A 16,817-nucleotide genomic window follows, 5' to 3' on the forward strand; every position below is an offset into this window, starting at 1 on the left:
TAGATTATAAAAAGCTACAAATTATGAGCTACATTGTTTAGATTTCATTATAAATGGAATTAAAAGGAATGGGATAAGTGACTGTATAAAATGGAAATATTTAATAAAAATGTTTAATAATGGACATAGTCAATCAAAGTTTCCTTCTAAAATCATAATTATAGAGGCAGTGTAGAAAATGGATGGAGCCAAAAAAGAGACGTTCACTTCCAGAAATGGTTTTACTAAGTGTTTTGGAAAGGCCTTCCACTGAAGAAAAAAAAAAATATATATATATATATGTATTTATATTTATAATATTTAATATCTGTGTATGTATTTACAAACTGCTGGCAGTACTATTAAAATAGCAAAGAATTACTAGTCCAGGAAGACAGAGGCTCAGAGAGGTAAGCCTGGAATTTGAGGCCAGTTTTTTAAAGTTGTTTTCCAGTTCTACAGCCATAGGCTGATCACGGTTGTTACATCCTTGTTAGGTTAAATGGACAGATATTGGTGTCTAAGGTACCAAGTGGAGGAAATCTACAGACTCTGCCTTGCTTTGGGTAGGGATACTGAAATGCTGCCTCTTAGGACTAGGTTTTAAAGAGAAATAGACAGACTCTTTCAGGGACTTGCAAATCATCTCCAAACAAGCTGAATCCAAGACTGTTATCTCCCACAGGTTAGGAAGAAAACTTTTATCTTGTCTGGAAGAAGACAACAGTATCAGAGACCACACAGAGTACCGTAAAGCATGCACAGTGAGCAAGGTATAGCTTCTCAAAACAACATACATGAAACTCACAACCTTCATGTTAAGTGAAAGAAGTTACATACTTCTGTTGGTATAAAATAGAAAGAACAGGAAAAGGCCATGCTTAGATGGTAAAACCAAGGTGAAACCAAGGAGGTGATGACAGTAAATGTTAGGATGATGGTTCCTACAGTGATAAGGAAGAAGCAGTGATGGGGAGAAGGTAGGAAAGGAGCTTCTAGGTTATACATTCTGATCTACTTATGATCTGAATAGTAGTCACATGGATGTTGCTTTATGAGAATTCATTAAGTTTTATATTTGTTTTGTGCATTTTTCTCTGTATTATATTTCATAAGACATATTTTAGAAAATGTATTGGTGATAGGGTAGTTTACAGACCAGGAGACCAATTATATGTTTAAATTTTTAAAAATGTCCTCTCAACATTTCAACACTGTCAGATACAAGCTAAATTTAAAATCATTTAAAATAATCAAAATAAATTTACCTTTGCTTAGTAGGCAATCATTGACTTCTATCATGTATATCCATTTAAGGAATTTTGTTAACGTTTGCTGTCAATCTTTTTCATGTCCATCAGAATTGCTTTAACTAAATGAATGTTCTTTTTCCCCAGTAACATGTGCATTTAAATGCTAAATCTGTCTTTTTCTTTACTAACTTTATCTAGCAATCCCAAGTAGTTTTCTTGCTCTGGAAGTCTAGGTATTTCACAAACCTGTTTTTAAAATTATGATGAATAAAGAAGAATTTAGATTTTCTATTTCAGTTTTAACTACAGAAATGTGATTTTTTAAAATGATCCTAAAACATGGTTTTTATTCTGTCATTTTTCTACCCAGAAATTTTCAACACTTCATCACAGCTTGCAGAGTAATAATACATAATTACACAACCAAAGGACTAAACAGGACCTTTAGATCACTCAGCCCACTTCCGTCACTTCACAGATAGCTGAAACCCACAGATGTCATGGTACAAGGTCATGGATGTCATGGGAATGGTGGATTGTCTTTTTTCTGTTCCTTTGGACTATAACAAAAAGCAAATTCCAGCGTCTAGAATTTAAGGACTTCCAAATTCAAAGGTCCTTAAGAATTTTTTTTAACACACACTATACCCTTATAATACAATCAGCCATATCTGCTATATTTCTGTCTTTGCCCAAGCCCTTATTTCTTAAACTCATCTAAATGGATGAAGGTTTTGATCTCATGGTATCAGTTAATGTTCTTAGACCACAATACAAAGAATTAATTTTGCTTAAGATTGAATATATTGGAAGGAGATAGAAAAGCTTCCAAACTAAGGGACTCCTTTGCAACAAGATCTTAGTAGCAACAGGATGCAAGACAGCTTTGGCAATGTAAGGAAGAAGAAGCAAACAGGAATTCTCTTCTGTTTTCCTGTAGGGATGAATCAGGCCAGCCCTTTTCCATCTCTGAGTCTCTGTGCTTCAAATTCAAATGTAGAAGAAGGGCAGTCTTATTGGCGTAATTTGTGGGTCACATGTCAACCTACTCATGGCTCAGGAAGGTAAGTTATTGCCATCGACGGTCCTGGCAAAACTGCAGACAATTGGGGATGAGAGGAGGCCACAGATCCTCAAAGGAAATGAAATCAAGGAGCTCCTATCTGAAGTGACACCATGAGTCAAAAATAACTCATGTCTACAAACTCCAAACCAATTAATGAGTTCTTTCTACCGTATCTTCCTTCATTAGAAATTCCCAATTTAGAAATCACAGTTAGTTAAAGCCCTCTAATTTACACCTTTGTAAGTCTTATTATTTATTATTAATTGCATATTAGCCTATGTACACAATGCAGTTACAAAAACCAGGTAAAGAAAGGAAAGATTTGTTAAAAACTAAATTCCTAAGCAACAACTTATCTTTTCATAGTCTAGTAAAGATGTCATCTTAAAAAAAAAAAACAAGGCGTAAGAGAAAAAGAAACTCAACTTTTCAGCTTAACAAAATGAGGAAGATTCTTTTCAGATTATTCTTTCCCACCCATTCCCTTTAAATTTTCACCGCAATATTTGGTCAGTTCCTCCACGTCTTGCTTTGGTGGACGAGAATCCCACGTAAATCCCAGCCGCCTTGCCCAGCTGCCCGTGCTTTCTGACAGTGGGCGTTTGGACTCCATCCTGTGCAGTCCAGAGCACTCCAGATGCGTCTGGGAACCGTGCCATGGAGCTCCCTCCCTATCCCCACACGATTTTATGGCCTTATGTTGGAGCATTATACAGCACTGGAGAACCGAGATGACATTTTTCAGTCACAATAATAATGACATATGGCACTGTCTTCTCAACCCTTCCATTTGGGAGAAAACAATTCTCTCCTTATTTTCTTAAAACATAGGGGCTGAGTGACTGCTGCAGCTTCTGAAACGGACACTCAGCACTAATGAGCACCAGCCTACGGTGACCTATTCAGAATGGAAGGCTCACAGTGTGACATTCTGTTTAAGTGGGCTAAGTGATTGGACATTAGTCACAGGAGTTTAAAGGTCTGAAGAGATGGCAAAATATTATTAATTCAATATCTCTTTAATGCTAAAAAGTATGGCCAGAGGGACCCTTTGACAATTTCTTGGGCTATCAGAATACCTAATTGGAGATTAATCTCTAATAACCTCTTCATACCATTCAGAAGTTTCAATGAAGCCCAAACAAGAAAGAAATTGTCAGTTCAGTAGTGTCATTTACAGCTAATGCTATGGAAAACTATTTAATTCATTACAGAGGCAGAGAGGCCCATTTCAATTTTCACCCTATTTCTATCTGGCCAATTAAATATAGTGCTGGTGAAACAGTGAAATCCGAGAATAGGAACCCCTGCACTGAGCATTAGCTTCTTCAAAGACTTTCTGGGCTGATGCTTCAGGTCTCAGGCTAACCATCAATCCCAGAGGCTGCCTTCCTTTGCACCTCAGGCTAGGCTAGGTCCCCGTGTACATTGTAACACTTCATAGAATTGAAGTTCTGCTTTGTTTTTTTGTTTTTGTTTTTTAATTCTGTCACCTCCCACGTAGAGCAAACTCTATGAGAACAGGAGGTTTATTTTGCTTACCAGTGTATCCCAGCACACAGACATGAACCTGACTGGGTAAACAGATGGGTTCTTACTCATTGAAAAAAGAATGAATGAAAGAAAGAATGAATGAATATATAAGGAGGCCTAATTTTGAAATCTATTATGAATGTTTTCTATTTGCTCCTGCTTTACAAATATTAATACTCTATTAGCACATGGTTTTGGAAGAAATGAAAGAACCTTTTACATCCTCTACCAATTCCAGCCCTTTAGAAAAGCTGTATCTGAGTGTCCTAGAATTTCATTGCTCCTCTGTGCGTGGTCCACATTTAGCTCAGGGAAATAGGTACAAAAGGAATGCAGGGACCAGACTCCGACAATCTTAATGCTTGTTCCCCAGATTTGTTTGGTCAGCTTGGTTTCTTAGCAGTCCTTGCTTTATCTTCATTTAGTCTGTAAGGAAGCTGCCCTTGGTTTCTGGAGTAAGGAGCCTGAGGCATTCTCACAAAGCAGGGAAAGACCAGTGTAATAGAGTTTGACCCCAGTTTTTGATGTTGGACCACTGACTTCTTTTAAGTCTCTGTTCCCCGTTGCCTGTTAGCTCCACATCTGGACAGGCTGATAAGAAATCAGATACTTGTTCCCTCCTGTGGCCCCTGTGGAACATTCCAACCTCGCAAATCACAGACCCAAACCTAGCGAATTCCCTAATCTCTCTCCCTAACCAAGATAAAGTATCAACCCACTTCTCTGGCCCACTTAAATCATCCAGGACCTGTTTGTGTCCACCCTGCCTTTCCCAGTAATCCCTTGCATGAGTAACAAACTTTCTTTCTAATTCTCTCAAGTTCTCCACATCCTGCCTATTAACTGGAAGGTGGTCCAACCCATGGCCATTGAGTGATCACAAACGAGCCAGCATGACATAAGACATTTTCATCATTGACCTGCTCTATACCTCAAGATAATCTGGATACCTTTGTGATGAGTTTATCTTTAGGAATCCTGGGTGAACATTCACATTTGATTCATGATTGTGTATTTGTTGACTTCACAGAGAGAGATTCTAAAGGAAAAGGTTTTGAACAATAAAATGTTAATACCACCTAGGGCCAGAAGACCCCTGGGGTTCACCTGGCGCTGGGAGGACTGTGTAAACAGAGAACAGTGTGGTCAGGAAAGGCGTAAAGAGGAGATAGGAGACATAGGAGTTTGGCTGTCAGGAAGAATGAAAGCTCAAGATAGAGACAAAGTTAAGTTGTCGGAAACAAGGATCCCATTTTTTTTTCCTGCAGATCTAAGAGGCGGAGAAATATTATCTCCTCTATCTCCAATTAACGTGTCTATGTTAGAAGCTAGCTTGTTAACTCTGTCTTAGAGAACTCTTTCAACCAAGAATTTACTGACGTATCACCGACTATTTTACGCAACAACATTCTGAAAGCAAAATGAGCAAGTCACCAAGGACAAATCTTGTCCTCTGGTAGGTTCTGCATAAATGATTTCTGTTAGCTTCCTTTCATCCAGATTTTTGCCAATTAATTCATAAATATTAGCATTTCATTAATTGCACTAATATTAACATTTCATGTCAGTGGGGATTTTTAAGCAAATTTCTAATTACATTCCAAAAGTAAAACAAGGAAAAGGTTTTCTAATAATGCTGGTATTAGCAGGCACTAGAATTAGTTTTGTCTTGAGTACACATACATTCCAATATGAAAATCTGTTGCTCTGAGTTTTAATGATCAATTTTATGGGTATATTATGAATAACACATACTGAGTGCCATTAATTGGATAATGAATTTCAAAGCTTAGGATGAATTTAAGAAGCAATCCATGCATCTTACGATTCTCTCTCTCTCTCTCTCTTTTTTTAAACAACAGAAAATCAATTCCCAGGAAGTAAAATATTTTCCACATGCTTATTTAAGTAGTGATCGATAATTCAAGTGAATTATAAGCATAACATAAGCATACTTTTGTTTTAATTATTTTTTGCAAAAGAATTTTTTTCTATGGCATAATAAAACAGGGAGCATCTTTGAGAAAACTCATCTTCTTTTTAATTTTAACGATCATCCAAATAGACACTTCTATTATTTTGAGATTTCCTGGCTATTATAATATGAATCTTTATGCTAATTTACCATAATTTAATTTGTTTTACATATAAACTGTTTTCACACTAAGCAACATGCTACAGGAACTAAAATAACAATTTATTTGTTTAATAATCCCTTTCTGGAAACTCCTGAGATCTAACGGAGGTGAGGAAGCTGAGAAACAATGACTTTGGGGTTTCAATTGGCATTTCGCTTGTTTATTTTAACCCTCTTCAGACTCATTTTAATTTCCATGGGGAATCCTCAAATAACTTAAGGGAAAATTTGATAATGAGTAACAAACATAAAGGTAACTTGTGAATTATATCTGCATTTGACCTAAATCCTTATTCATTGTTAAGAATATCAAGTGCTTTTTGTATCAATATTTCCTTAATTGTGTGACTATTTTCTTCAAATGTTAAAATTAATAGGAAGTAATTAGAATTTCTTTCTCTTACAACATTTAGAGGATATGTTAGCCTTCTGAGTCCCTCTCCTATATTACTTTACAGCAACATTGGCCTTTGATCCGTCTAATCTTGGAGTGTTCTGAGGTCTTTCCCACCTTAAGTCCTTTGCACAAGCTATCCTTTCCTTTAGCTAATTGCTAACTTTTAAAAATCTCACTGGTAAAACTCCCCCTTCCTCAGAAGCTTTTCCTAACTCTTAAATATGGATTAGATAAATCTGTTCTTCTCTTTGATGACATTCTGTTCTTTATCTTCTTGGCATGCATTAAATCTGAATTTTGTATTTTTTGGTGTATTTATTCTATCCGTACCTATCTCTCAGACCAGATCAAACCCAAGAAGACAAAGACACTGTCTGTTTTGGTCCATTGATGTTTACTGAGCACAGGGTTTGGCAAACGAATGGAAATCTGAGAAACAATGATTGAACGAAAGAAATGCATTTGCCTGTAGGAAGACCTAATTTACTAAATTACATAGAATCCAGCACATCATCACTATACCAGAACACAATAATGGATATTCAGAATGACGTCCTAAACTCTCCAGAATAAACTGAAATTATATGCAATGTATTCTGTTTAGGAAAGCAGGAAATATAGATCTAAAATAATGCCTATGAAAACTTAAAAGTAACAATGAAAGACAAGACTCCAGTTATGGAGAAATTTGTATGTTGTAACGTATATAGAAAACCAGCTCCAATTACGTTTCCATTTCCCATCATTAAGGTCAGTTGCCCCCTCAAAAATCTAAATATTGACTCCCAACGGAGACGCAGTTAACAGTGTACACCTTGAAAAGTTCTTCTTGAACTTTAATTTTATAGCAGTTTATTAGCAGCTCGAGAGAAGACCAGAAATTTACAAACATGAATTGAAATTTGTAACCTGGTCAAATACTGCAAACCTAACACTTTTTTTTTTTTTTTTTTTTACCAGTTCATTATTCCAGATTTTTTAGGTAGGAAAAGGAAGAGATGCCAGAAGTGGAAAAATCCATGCAGGGACTGCTTCCTTTGGATCGGAGCGTTAGGGAAAGTTGCTAACTGCCACACTGATTGACTGAGAGCAACAGAAAACCCCCGAGGCGTTCTGGTTCAGTTGGGATTGTAATGATAGACTAGCAAGATAAAAGCCTGCCAGAACGTTAGCTTCAGCGGTATGACAATGCCCTCCCCAAGAAGATATGATGCCGTGTGGATGAATATAGATTGAAAATGTGTCTCCTGTCAGCAGCAGTGATTTCAGTCAGAAAGATTCTATGCTGGGAGGGTGCTGTGTCTGCTCAGGGTTAGGATTCCAGCAATGTGTGAAAAATTCGTTTTCTCAGCTGGAAGTACTCCTATGTCTAGTTGTACAAGTGGTAAATTTGGGGTCCATACTAATGCTGAAGTTTGAGAGAGAGACAGAGGCAGAGAGGGGCGTGTGGATATCTACCCCTGGCTGGAGTGAGTGGGTACTTCTTGGCTTAATGCTAGGGCCTGGGAGAGGATCACAGGTTGTTCCGAAATAAAATTTCTTTCCAGGATTACTTGAAGTCCTACTTTCCAAATGCACCCTGATGCCATGAAGTAATTCATTTTCCTCTCCTCTACAGAATGGGCTCAGTTGTCATCATTTTTGTTATTTCTCTGACTGATTCTCTTCTTCTGACACCACAGAGCAGAAAATTTACCCTCCAGAGGTGCAGAAGGGATGGATTCCCCTTAAAAAAAAAAAAAAATTTTCCCCTCCAAATATGAGACTTGGGGAAAAAAAACCAAGAAGATAAATTTCTACCCCTCTAAGTTAGAGCAGTAAACAACTTTGACTTTAGAATTAGCCTGCAATTTTGAGTAGGCTCTCGCTAGCTCTGAGATCTTAAGGAAGTCACTATAAGCCTCTAAACATCATAGGGCTGTTGTATGAATTTGACGAGATGATGAAAATAAAGTGAGGCACACAGAAACTCTGTACGTGTTATCCAATGGCGTTATTATTACCACAGATACAATGGAAACAACACCTTTCAGACATGTTTACTGATATTTTATCCTATGAACTTAGACAAGAAGCAAACTAAAGTATGACAATTAATTTGTACTTCTTTTTTTTTAAGAAAAAGGAGCCAGGAGTGGCATTAAAATTTCACCTGAAAAATCTCTCAAGAAGGCCAAGTGGGATGTATGAATTTGAATCTTTACCTCAGAGAAATAGGGAGGAAAAGTCCTTTCTGTGACATGACTTTGAAGACGTTCTGACATTTGGGATGAAATAAAATATTTTCCACTAAAAATTTAACTCATTGTACTCAGTACCTATGGGATACGTGTAGTTCTGTACCAACAATTCAATAGTCCTTTTTTAGTCTTTATCGAAAATAAATCAATTCCTTTGCTTTTTCTTCTCTCCTCTGAGTTGCTCGGCTTGCTTTCTTGGTGACCGGGGATAGCTGAATAAAAACGTAACTTTTATTTTCAGTTTGTGTTGATGAATATTTTTGAGGGGATAGAAATCTGATGATACTGTGACATCATATACCAGGTGTGTGCAAAATCCTTAGCATTTTATTTTCTTCTCCTGTGAGTTGCTAAGTTGGTTGCATGCAGGAAAAGGAGCTTGAGTTTTGAACTCTAAGATCAGAGACGACACAGGATGAAAGATCATAAACGATTATCTTTCTTTTGGGGGGTTAATGCACGTTTTCCCTGTTTATTTATTTATCTATACTATTCTTATAATATTAGTATTTAAAAATTTTTTTTACTTTCTATTCTTTCCATAAAAATTCAGTCTATGCCCTCCATGCCTTAGAGAATTAAAATTTGAGTATGGCAACAGCATTTTTTTTAATGCAAGATCTTTTTTTTTTTTTTTAAGAAAAGCATCATTAATATTGTTAGATAAAAATGATTTGACTTTATCTCTCCATTACCTCTCCATTAATATGAAAAGTTTATAAAAAGAGAAAGATAATGAATTTGGTTTTGAACATATTGTGCTTTACACACCTACTTAGACATCAGCCATCTGGAGACACTCGGCTTGCTAAGATACAAATCTGGACCACATTAGAATGGCATGTATTAAATATGTAAGAATTATCAGCAGAGGAGGCAGCTGAAATCATAGATTTAAGTTACAATACTACCTCTTTTCAAGCTTTAATATGTATTCATAGGAATCACCTAGGGATGTTGTTAAAATGCAGATTTGATGCAGTGGGTCCTATGCGGGGGGTTCTCCAAGTCTACAGAGCCCACAGATGCTGTTGCGGCTGGTTGACAGATCACACTGTGAGTGGCAAGAATTTAGACCACCCAGAGGAAAAGTCAGATTGGAAAGAACAGATAACCAGGGAGATGATCTTGCACAACACATCAGAAAAGGATTCAAGAAAAAGCAGTGAAAAGGATCAAAACCGACGAATTAGAATTAAAAAATGAACAAATAGGAATAATAACAACTAAGACAAATACATTTTTAAGAAGTGGCTGGTCACAAGGGCAAATGATGGGGGGAAAAAAGCCATAGGAGGAAGAAATGAAAAGCCCATACATTTAATAATTAAAAAAATCATCAGTTATTTATATATTTTTCATACACGTACTCAGCAAGTATATTCATGTTGAATATTTTCTCAGTCTGTGGCTTGCCTATTCATTTTCTTAATGGTGACTACTTATGAGAAGAGGCTTTTAATTTTATGAAACCTAATATAGCAATATTTTATAGATGATGCCTTCTCTATCCCCTCTAAGAAATGTCTGTCTGTGTTGTGAAGGTATTCTCCAAGTCTTCTACTAATGGTTTGCAATTTTTGAGGCTTTAATACTTCGTTCCATACTTCATTTTAAATTAACTTCTGTTTGTGTAATGAGGTAGGAGTTTCCAACAAGTTAATAATTATAATAATAATAAAACAACTAAATAAAAATGGGCAACCTACTTGAACAGACACTTCACAACCGAACAATGAAATCAAGAAAAAGTGCTCCACATCTTTAGTCGTTAGGAAAATGTTAACTAACATCACATGCAGATATTTCATTTTCAAAATGAAAAAGACAGAGGACACCAAAAGTAGTTACAGACGGAGTAATCGGAACTTTGATTCATTGCTGGTGGGAATGCAAAATGGAGCATCCACTTTGGAAAACTGTTTGGAGGTTTTTCATAAAGTTAAACATACACCTACCCTGTGATTCAACAACCCCATTCCTAAGCATTTACCCAGGAGAAATGGAAACGTCTTCACAAGGGGACATGGGCAAGAATGCTGAGAACAGCTTTACTCATAACGGCCCCAAACTAGAAACAACCCAAATATACAAAAATAAGAGACTTGATTAACAAATTGAGATATGATCATTTAATGAGAAACACCTGGTAGTAAAACAGAATGAACAACTTCTGTTAGACCTACTAACTTTGATGAAACTCCGAAATATTACACCGAATCAAAGAAGCCAGATACAAAAGAGTACACACTGTATGCTTTCATTTACCTTAAATTCTACAAAAGGAAAAAAATAATCTCTGGTGAAAGAAATCAGAATGTATTTTCCATCCTGCCAGAGGCAATAACAGTTCTGATTTCTTTCATCACACCTACATGGTAGCAGGAAGGGATGTTTCAGAATGAGGCAAATGCACTCTGTCTACATAGGTGTGTCGTTTATAAGGTGTACTCATTTTCAAAAATACTTAAGAGTCTCTGCTTTTTCACTGAATATAAATTATGTCTCAATTTAGGGAGAAAGGTTAACAATGAATCATATTTGAAAGTGATATTTCAGTGGCGTGGTAGGGCAGACCCCTGTTTCAAAGACTGAAGGAATGCACTGCAAAACAGGAAATGTAGACCCTTCTTTTGAGAATTTCAGCTTTGAAGGGAGATCCCACAGTTGGCTAAAATGAAACATGGGAGCTTTGCTGTAATGTTGACTTTAGTTAGGTTTAATACAGTTTTTGGCGTACAAGAAGGAGTAGGTGAACAGGCTGGAGAAATAAAAAGAGTTAGATCAAGAAAGAACCAAAAACGGATAATTCTGCTGATAAAATGAGGTTAAACCATCCTAGGCCTCACATATTTGAATTTGTATTGGTTGAAGCAAAATATGCTTTGGGCCCTTAAACTCTTCTTAGATTCTTTTTTTTTTTTTTTTTTTTGTCTCCCTATAATAACTCCAGCCTACATACTACAGTTAAAAGCTAAATGTATATCTGCTTAACATTATTTTAAGAGTTTCAGAAATGCCTATGCAAATATAGCATTTAGGAAAATTTATTGTGTTCCCTCTTCATATTTGTTTGGTGAACCATTTGTTAGGGGGGTTGAGAAGGCTTGAAGAAAATGTGTTATTCAAGCTTAAGAAACACCTTCCTGCAAGCTGACACTTAATGTGAAAAAAAGCGACTTCAATGTTCTTGGGATTCTGCTCTCAAGTTCTTAAACGAGTGATCTCAGCTTCTTTAGGACCATCATAATAATTCTCAGGGCAGAGGCTGGTTTTCAGGACCTCCTATCGAAAGCAAACGGTGCTCGAGGGCCTACTGGATTTTCAAATAAAATATTACCTAAAATAATTTATACTTAAGAATTTTAGGAAGGCTCCTGGGATAAAGACATAGCTCGGGTGGGACAAAGATAAACACCTAAGATAGAAAGGAAGATAAAGGATCTGTGCATACCAAGAAACAGCTCTGGTATTGCTACATCTGGGATAAACAATAGGAAAGCTATTTAAGTTCCACATTTAGCTATAATCTATTTGGATGTGATACCATTGAACCCAGGCTGCACAGAGCCCTCTGGGGCCTCCTGCAATGAAGCAAACGTAGCAGAAGCCATTTGCTAATATTTTTCAGGGGCTCAAACTTTAATTTATTACATGCTTTATTTCCCAGTTTTACATTATTCTTTTGTGGGGGCTGAGTGGATTCGTGGTGTTCTTTCCCATCTGTTATTATTTTATCTAGACTTTTAGAAATTAAATCTATTGTACTTGACACAAACAGTATCACCTTATTCATCCTAATTCACCAGTTCACAGAGTGGATTTGCACAGAATGCAAACTCTATAGGGAGACAGCTATAGGGGATTACAGAGGCACAAAAGAAATTAGTGGTCCCTAACCTTCATGAAAATACAGGAGAATTCCATCAAGGAAGGTTTTTCTTGAGAATAAGAATCTGGAATTTTGAGAGGAATTTACAATGTAACGGTTAAGAGTATTGGCTTTAAAACCGGAGTGTCTGGTTTCAGACATTACTTAGTCTGAATGTGCCTCAGTTTGCTTTCCTGGACAATGGGGTTTGCAATAGTTATGTGAGGAATAATAATACGTTCAAGGAATGGAGGCGATAATGTAAGTAGCGTTGAGATTAGTGCCTCGGCGCAAAAAGGCACTCAGGAAATGTTAGCCATTATTACTGGAGAGAAAATAAACAACTTCTTGCTCCCAGTAGCTTCCCTACCTTGCTGAAATGCTGTACACACATATACAACAACACAGAAAACCAAATACTGGATTTATGTTCCAAAACATGTTGGAGTTCACAGCCATTGCTCTGGATTCACGACCTCTCAGCATAGACTTTGAGCTCAAGAGCAGCATTTCGCCCATAACCAACTAAGACCCCCATCTATCAAACGCCTGCCAGAATCTCCGTGTAGCTCAAGTAACATTTCACATTGTGAAGCACACACCACCCATTCTTGTCCCTGTCTGCTCCCCACGAAGCTTTCAAACCCATCTCCTTTCCTGAAGTACTCGGGAGACTCTTTATTAAATACCCTATTTTCTTCTTTATAAGGTGGCGATACTCATTTCCAGGAGTTCCCCCAGTTCTCCATTCAGTGCACGGATAGCCTGCCCTGAAATCTGTAATTACTGATCATCCCATCCTCCTAATCTTCCTTCCTCTGTGCTCTATTCACCCAAGGCTGATTTGTGTCTTCTGTCAAAGTCCCTATAGATAAAATTACTTCTCAATTAATGTATGTCCACCCCTCTACCCACTGATTTATTAAGAAAAAACACCAAAAAGCAAAAAAAAAAACCCTCCTATTCTGCAAAGAATGCCACTTAGAAAGGTTGTTAATCACCACATGCTTGTTCTGAATTGTATTGCACCACACTGTATCATGCTGCTGGATTGTAAGCTCCCCGGGGCAGGCCCCTTGTTTGTCATGCCCTGACTATTGTTCAGTGCCGCGCACACTGATGGCATGACAGAAAAAAAACAAACAATGGCTTTTCCCACGTTTTCTCCATTTTAATTGTCACGTGGGATGGTATAAAAGCACGAGTTGAGAACACAGCCTCTGAAATTGCTAAAATAAACCATGTGAGCTTTGAGGCAACGTCTGGGTTTTTAAAGAATAATTTGCAAATCTTGTCCATTTGTCATTCTATTTCCCTAAAATTAACCCAAAAGTCAAACTTGTCTATTTAAATGATGGCAGGTACCTTTAGCTCATTTAACTTCGAGGAGAACTCTCTGGGTGTGGAATCTAGTACCTGAAGACACTTGCTGCTGCCAGAATTACACGGATTAAAAGCAGCGTTTGTTGCAGTCTTCTCACAAATTGGCTCTATAAAAGGTGCCATTTTCCAGAAGGTTCACAATTAGTACCAGGGACAGCAGCCGGCACATTTTAACTCGTGTTTTTCGGTGAGGTAGCGATTTCAAAGAAACAAAGAAATGCTAATCTCTTGCCAGGGCACAATTTGCCTTATCTCTAGGAAATTCATACAAGGCAGGGACAGCAATCCAGTCGTGGCCAAGTATTTGAACTGCTTCTGCCTGACATTAGCGCCTACAGCGCATCTCAGCTGGGACTGTTTCAGTGCGTCTTTGGGTTCAATATCTTACTAAATAGAATGGTGATGGGATGGTCAGAGCCCTGGATGGACTCAAAGAAATAGCAATATTACAGAAGACAGACGTATAAATACCTTAAATACAAAAGCAGATGCCAGGAAAATTGACTCATAAATGGACAGCACACGGGTCTGAATGTAAGGTTTCCCCAAAGCCTCACATATAAACGGAGACAATTTAAACATAAACTCATAATGATGTATTTTAGAAAGTTTCATAGAGGCTTTAAGTGATGAGTAACGGTCTTTGATCTTTGGAGACAGAATGGTGCAGCGCCAAGTTTTCTAAATTTCTGCAGCATGAGAATCTCCAAGGGCACTTGTCCAAAGGCAGATTCTCAGGCCCAGCTTAGTGCTAGTAACACAAGTCTTGAAAGGGAGACTCTAACGGTATTTTTAAGAGTTCTCTCGGCTGAGTCTCATGATCACGTCGTAAGTGACAGAACGGTAAAACGGTGAAATGAAATCGGAAATACCAACCACTCAGCTCTTGCTTGGATTGTTCTTATGAGTCTTAAGTCGGCTGTTTTAGCATTCTGGACCTCTTTTTTTTCCTCAAATCGAAAAGAAAGTGCCTAGACTGGGTATTTTCTAAAGCACTTTTTTTTTTAACTCCAACATTCGTTCTATGATTCTAATTAAGAAGATGAGCTGGTTCGTATTGTTTCCTGATTCATCTTTACATATCTGAGAGACCGAGTAAGCTTGCTAAGAACAAAGCACACTGGCTTTGGTGTTTCTCTTGGTACTTATAACTCAAGGCTAATTTCCCCACCGCATGCCTGTGCGTTATCACTAATGTAGAAAAAGGCTTCCTCGAGAAATCTGGATTGTGGGGTGTTTGGAACGGGATAAGCAATAAGTAAAAGTGTGTGATATAAAGATTAAATGAGGTTTGAGAAGACTCTTAGAAGGCTCTTTCGACATCTATTCAGGAGATGGCCTCAAGCCCCCGGAGAGTCAAACAAATTATTCTTCAGATTCTTTCATAAGATAATGGAGACTCATTTGAAGAAGTAAATAGTAATTGCAATATTAAGCAGTTCAAACTACCTTTGCAACTATTTTTGGAACTCCCCATGCTGACAGATTTATTTGATGCTAAGTCCTTTTCCCTCTTCCTTAAAAAAAAAAAGCGTTTTACATAATCTGGCATTACCTGTTTTTCATATGTGGCATTTTGCTTAACATTAAAGTAGCTTCTTTGGAGAAGATCTTTTACAGACTATTCTGGGGAACAGCCTGCTACCCGCTTCAAGTAGCAGCAAAAGATGCACGGACGCTTGTTTAAATGTGGCTTCTCTTAACAGCTTGTTGAGATAGGGAGCAGAACAAGAGTGTAAACATTATTAAAATAGTCTACAGTGCCAAATGCAAGGAGGCAAATGCCAAAAAAATTTCCAAAAGTAGCATGGAACCGACAAAAAAAATGCATACTCCAGTATTTACACTCTTGCTTTACTACGACTTACCAGGGTTCACGCACCAGCCACGTGCTCTAATCGGTGCGCGGGGGCTGCATCCCTTCTCTTCCCAAAGGCTCTGCAGGGAAAACAACAGGTGTTTCTAGTCAAATAACCTGGTGGAACACAATCCACAAAGACCCAGATGGGCCTAGGAACCCACAGATTTGCTTGAAGATTTTCCTATAATAGCCTCCTTTGATTTTCTGGTCTTTGTGTGACACGGACACACACACACACACACACACTCACACACACTGACAGTCACACACAAGGTTGTTTGTTCAAAACCCATCCCTCCACCATTGTTTAACAGAATTCAGCAGTGCTCCCCATCTGACAACAAAGGCTTAAGGTAACAAAGAAGGGAGAAGACCCTACAAACAGAGGGATTTCTGACAATGCCGAGTACTTTAGATGTGACCACCCCTGCCCTTTGTAAAACACGAGCTGCTCTACGCTGGTACATGAACAGAGTTCAAATGCAGAGCTGAGACAATAGCTAAGTCCTTGGGATCCTCTTTTGAATCCAGCGTACAAGAGTGTGGCGGGAAGCGGGGAAGCTGTTTCTGCTAAGCATGAATTTTAATCTGAACCCTCTGGCCTCTTGGAGGCCTGAAGGTTTTGCACGGATGAGGCAGAATTTACCCGTGCCCTGAAAAAAAAGATGATGTTACAGGCTGTTTTCCTTGGCAACAACAGTACGTATGTGGTCCCTCCAAGGAGACGAACCCTGCCTGACAGCTGGAGAGTCTCGCGTTACTTCAATTGGTTTTCTGGTGGTTAATCCAGTTTCAGGCATTAATTGACAGTGGCTAGACATGACAGAGCTATTTTGGTTTTTGCTTTTTTACTATAGAATCTGGAAGATTTAAAAAAAAAAAAAAAAAAAAAAAACCCTCAGGTTGCCGGATAGCTCATTATGGAATCTTCTTGAGATACAGGAAATTTTATTCTCAGCAATTTTTTAGTCATTTTTCAGACTAAAGTCTTGGCTGTTCTAATTTGCCACATGCTTATCCATCATATCCCACTGTCAATTGTGGAAATACTGTAATCTAGTGAAAATATTTAAATAGATTTTAAGCTCCTAGAAGTT

The 16,817-nt window shown here is 37.7% G+C and overlaps 1 long non-coding RNA gene across 1 annotated transcript in view; it reads right to left on the bottom strand.

The window, feature by feature from the left end:
* The window catches only part of LOC141574612 (uncharacterized), a 1,056,998-nt gene that overhangs the window by 341,583 nt on the left and 698,598 nt on the right, over positions 1-16,817 (bottom strand). Inside the window, exon 6 of the long non-coding RNA XR_012501497.1 lies at positions 15,728-15,797. This is a non-coding gene — a long non-coding RNA (uncharacterized LOC141574612). The remainder of the gene's footprint in view (positions 1-15,727; positions 15,798-16,817) is intronic.

The sequence above is a fragment of the Camelus bactrianus genome, chromosome 22 (genome assembly GCF_048773025.1).
Source record: "Camelus bactrianus isolate YW-2024 breed Bactrian camel chromosome 22, ASM4877302v1, whole genome shotgun sequence".
NCBI lineage: Eukaryota > Metazoa > Chordata > Mammalia > Artiodactyla > Camelidae > Camelus > Camelus bactrianus.